The sequence below is a fragment of the Salvelinus sp. IW2-2015 genome, unplaced genomic scaffold (genome assembly GCF_002910315.2).
Source record: "Salvelinus sp. IW2-2015 unplaced genomic scaffold, ASM291031v2 Un_scaffold3473, whole genome shotgun sequence".
Classification (NCBI taxonomy): Eukaryota; Metazoa; Chordata; class Actinopteri; order Salmoniformes; family Salmonidae; genus Salvelinus; species Salvelinus sp. IW2-2015.
The window spans coordinates 50,520-56,322 of record NW_019944753.1 but is presented as its reverse complement, the minus strand read 5'-3'; the positions used below and the strand labels follow the sequence as shown (position 1 = coordinate 56,322).

General features: G+C 39.0%; 1 pseudogene; it reads right to left on the bottom strand.

Moving 5' to 3' along the window:
* Positions 1-4,523: 4,523 nt before the first annotated feature.
* On the bottom strand, positions 4,524-4,700 carry LOC112075930 (U2 spliceosomal RNA; annotated as a pseudogene).
* Positions 4,701-5,803: the final 1,103 nt, after the last annotated feature.

The following is a 5,803-nucleotide window of genomic DNA, read 5'->3' as shown; positions in this document are numbered from 1 at the left end:
CTACAGTTTGTTTCTGGAAACTCTATTGGAGGATGCGACACATTATCTTCCACGAGAAATTCCATCGTTTGGTGTTTTGTTGATGGTGGTGGAAAACGCTGTCTCGGCGACCATCCAGAATCTCCCATAAGTGTTCATGGCCCCTCTTTCAAAGTCTCTGAGATCTTTTTCTTCTAGCCATGGTGGGCAACTGGACTTATTTATACATGACCCTAAGCATGATGGAATGTTTATTTGCTTAATTAACTCAGGATCCATACCTGGTTCCTGAGTAAAACATCTATAAGAAATAACTTGGGTATGGATTTGGCGATTACACCGTTTCAACTTCTAGTATACTGTTTGCCTAGTATTGTTTGTGTTGTCTGAGGACAGTCTGCAGGGTTCAATTAGCTGAATGTGTCTACAGTTTGAAAGAACTTTACCAGCATGTCCTAATTATATCATCTAACACGGAAGCCCAAACCGGCTGCCGCGCGTGCGCCATCGTGCGCTATCGTGCATACATTTATTTTACCCCACACCAAACGCGATCAACAACAACGCCGGTTAAAATATCAAAACAAACTCTGAACCATTGACATTATTTGGGGACAGGGTCGAAAAGCATTAAACAGTGTCTATTTAGCTAGCTTGCTGTTGCTAGCTAATGTTGTTCAAGGTAATCTATGCCAAGGTAATCTATGCCAAGGTAATCTATGCCAAGGTAATCTATGCCAAGGTAATCTATGCCAAGGTAATCTATGCCAAGGTGGATTGAATCTGTTCTGGTGGCTTGTGGTGCCCCAACGCCCTATTAAGACACTTCATGTTGGTGTTTCCTTTATTTTGTCAGTTATCTACAGTATATATTAGCCTATTATCTACACTTCATCTGATATCATGGTCTCGCTTGCCCTCTACTGGTCTAGAGCTATAGAATCCTGATGAGTACTCTTGCTAAAAGCCAAATATGTTGGTCTTAGTGTCCTCCTTTTACATCTAGAAGCGTCAAATCTGTGAGTTAATGTCTTTTTAGGGCTTATTTTATATAGCCAAATATAGGTGGGAATCACAGGAGGCTGCAGAGGGGAGAACAGCTAGGCAAGTCAATTAAGAACAAATTCTTATTTACAATGACGGCCTACCGGGGAACAGTGGGTTAACTGCCTTGTTCAGGGGCAGAACGACAGATTTTTTTACCTTGTCAGCTCTGGGATTCGATCCAGCACCCTTTCGGTTACTGGCCCAACGCTCTAACCACTAGGCCATCCCAGGTGCCATCCCAGGTGTTTGAATGAGTGTGGACATGTTGTGGTTGACGGTTTGATTTGCTTGGGGAAAAGTTGTGAATACCACCTTAGTGGTGTGGATGACAATAATGMTCAAAATGATGAATGAAGTGATTAAATGAAATTAAGTAATTGGTAGTTAATTCATGTCTGAGTTTTTTGCATTGATTAATATGATCTACCCCACAAGTTGGAGTAAGTGCTTCATCATAGATCATGAAGCATAGTTACTTTGGTGGTGCAACAGCGGCCTCTACTGGTCATAATATATAATTCCTGACATGATTATTAAGTTCTCTCCCATCTACAATGGGGGAAAACACAGATTACCCCTGCCTCGGTAATGTCACACACACACACACACACACACACACACACACACACACACACTACACACACACACACACAACACACACAAATCAAGTCAAATGTATATATATAGCCCTTCTTACATCGCTGATATATCAAAGTGCTGTACAAACTAACAACTATATACAGTAAACAATTCATATCTGAGCTATATTGTATGCTCAATATTTTTTGGGAGGAAATTATATTATTTTTCACTAATACATTTGCACATTTGAAAGATTTTGTTTAACAAGTTATTCTTTTTTTCCCTCAAAAAAGGTAGGGCTCAAATTTAGACACCCCTAAATATTTGTATAAATAAAGTTTAGTATTTGGTCCCATATTACATTATATTATGACTACATCAACCTTCTGACTCTACAAACCTGTTGGATGCATTTGTTTTGTTTTTGTTTGTGTTTCAGATTAATTTGTGCTTCAAAAAAATGAATGGTAAATAATGTATTGTGTCTTTTTGGAGTCACATTTTTTTTAATGGTTAATGAGAATAGAATATGTTTCTCAACACTTCTACATTCATGTAGATACTACCATAATTACACATAGTCCTAAATGAATCGTGAATAGTGATGAGTGAGAAAGTTACAGAAGGTTAAAGGTCATACCCCCAAGACATGCTAACCTCTCGCCATAACCAATAACAGAGGAGTTTAGTCTTTGGGGCGTGACCATTACCTGTATGAGGAAAACAGTATTACTTGTAAAACCAAATCTTTCTGTACTACTATAAAATAATATACTTTCTCCATTTTTTTGTTGTTGTTGTTATAATTATCGAACCCCAATGTAGCTGCTCAACATGCTCTGCTCACACCTACTGTGATGGTCCGGAACCTAAACCACACAAAAACAATATGGAACATAAAGCTTTTACTATCTCATCTTGGAATATACAAGCTCCGAGGTCATCTGCCTTTGGCCTAAAGAGCAGGAACCCAGACTTCATCAAAGAAATTGGAAATACAGACATTGTCATCCTACAAGAAACATGGTATAAAGGAGATGGACCCACTGGTTGCCCTCTAGGTTACAGAGAGCTGGTAGTCCCATCCACCAAACTACCAGGTGTGTGGTATAGAGGAGACGGACCCACTGGTTGCCCTCTAGGTTACAGAGAGCTGGTAGTTGCATCCATCAAACTACCAGGGAAGAGACTCAGAGGGTATGCTAATTTGGTATAGAGCAGACCTAACCCACTCTATTAAATGAGTCAAAACAGGATCATTTTATATCTGGCTAGAAATTAATAAGGAAATTATCTTAACAGAGATAATGTTCTCATATGTGCTACCTATATCCCCCCAATATAATCCCCATACTTTAATGATGATAGCTTTTCCTTCCTAGAGGGGGAGATCAACAATTTCCAGGCCCAGGGACATGTACTAGTCTGTGGCGACCTAAATGCCAGAACTGGACAAGAACCTGACACCCTCAGCACACAGGGGGACCAACACCTACCTGGAGGGGACAGCATTCTCTCCCCCATATGCCCCCCTAGGCACAACTATGACAACATGACCAACAAAAACGGGTCACAACACCTACAGCTCTGTCGCACGCTGGGTCTGTACATTGACAATGGTAGACTTCGAGGGGACTCCTATGGTAGGTACAAGTATAGCTCATCTCTTGGCAGTAGTACTGTAGACTACTTTATCACTGACCTCAACCCAGAGTCTCTCAGATTGTTCACAGCCAGTCCATTGACACCCCTATCAGATCACAGCAAAAACAAATTCTACTTGAACAGAGCTTTGCTCAATCATGAGGCATCAAAGCCAAAGGAGCTGAATAATATTAAGAAATGCTATAGATGGAAGGTGAGTAGTGTGGAAATCTACCGAAAAACAATTGGGCAACAACAAATGCAATCCCTTCTAGACAATTTCCTGGACAAAATGTTTCACTGTAATAGTGAAGGTGTAAACTTGGCAGTAGAAAACCTAGAACAGTATATTAGACCTCTCAGCTTCCCTTTCAAATCTAAAAATGTCAAACAGAAAACCAAAGAAAATGAACAACAATGACAAATGGTTTGATGAAGAATGCAAAAACCTAAGAAAGAAATTGAGAAACCTGCCTAACCAAAAACATAGAGACCCAAAAAACCTGAGTCTACGCCATCACTACGGTGAATCACTAAAACATTACAGAAATACACTACGGAGAAAGAAGAAACAGCACGTCAGAAATCAGCTCAATGTAATTGAAGAATCCATAGACTCTAACCACTTCTGGGAAAATTGGAAAACACTAAACAAACAACAACACAAAGAATTATCTATCCAAAACGTTGGGCACAGACAACAGCACAAAGGACAAGAAGGTAGAGACCACAAAACATCACGTAAATTGAAATGTCTTTCAATATTGTCGTTACAGAAGTATTTATACAGAGATTGATAGCTTCTAGTAATAAAAAAGAAAAAGGCCTATCTAATAATGACTTCAGACAAATAAATCAGACAACGGTACCTGTATGAGTGACAGTCCATTTGACCATTACATGACTTAAGCACATTTCATAGTTTATACTGTATATTGTTATTGTGTATATATTTCCAATCATAACTATTTTTTTAACGACTTTATTACTTAGCTATTTTGTGTATATTTTTTTGTTTAGGAGAGCTTGCAAGTAACCATTTCACTGTAGTTTACACCGTGTATCCGGTGCACGTGACGAATAAACCTTGATGATGAACTCACCATTCATATCAGCTATCACAGTCAATAGAATAGGTGATTGACTTGACCACTACTATCTAGTCGTCATTTGCGTTAATTAAGATAAACTACCTTATTAAATTAATTATTCATCACGATCCTAATTAATGAACATCATAGAGGGGTGTTATTTTTTCTCTTTACAACGGCAGGGGGTGCCCCGTTCCTGGAGGTACTGCAATACCAGGTCGATGCGTGGAGTGGACGGAGCAAGCCCCTATTCCATCTCCCTATTCCAAAACATCAATTTAATATATGGTCCCCAGATGAGACGTATCAGATATTAAACTGATAACGATTCTTTTTTATTTATTTTTTAAAAATCATTTTTATTTTCATTTCTCATTGAAATACAATTACAAAATCAGTGCATTACATAACATCGATTCATAAAAACAGTATCCAAAAGTAGTGTAACAAATAACAATAGCAAAACTACTCAAAAAAGTGCTGTTCTGCAACCTGACCAGTATTATTACATTCAAGTTTAACTTGCCTCTAACAATCTCCTAAAAACAATACAAAGAATTCTATAAATACAAACATTATACACATACCAAAGTGAATTCTGAATAAACCTCAGTGAATCAAATATGTACAAAGGCTTAGCCTACATTTCAATTGGCTCTAAAACATTTACAGTGAAGGGTAAATCCCTTTCCATTTCTGTTTCACTGATACAATGCCCCACTTATCTATTTCGAATTGTTTATTTTTCCAAATGTCCTGTTTTATAAATTCGACTACACTTGATCTTAGCCAAAACGCCGAGAAGCGGTACCCACAATGGTTTCGGGAGGAAGGTGCCTTTCTCAGACACGTCAAATTCTTTACCGGTTACACCAAAATGAACTCTGTAAACCTTCCGCCAAATATCAAAGAGAGATACTTTACAAAGAGGGTGACATAGATTGGGAGTTGATCAACGTCAGGTATAACCACTTTTTGACTGTTACAATGTTAACACATTGGGGAGGTTCACCAGTCACGGCGTCATCCACCCTCCAAATCGGAAACGAGAGAAAGCCTTGTTGAATTAAAACCAGATAACAGCTAAAAATGGAAAATAATACATGAAAATACTGGTGGTGGAAACAAATTTGGAGATAATTATAATGACACTAACATTTGATCTTATATCAAATATCTCTCGGTAGCAGTACTGCCACAAGGGAACGGAAGTAATTGTCCACTTGGTGGCGCCAGATGTCCACCGACCGTAGCCTTGTCCCAGCTGTACAACAAGCATCTAAGGCACCACTACAGAAACCCTAGTTCGAATCCAGGCTGTATCACAACCGGCCGTGATTGGAGTCCCATAAGGCGCTGCACAGTTGGCCCAGCGTCGTCCAGGGTTTGGCCGGTGTAGGCCGTCATTGTAAAGAGAATTTGTTCTTAAGTTCTTAACTGACTTCCCTAGTTAAATAAAG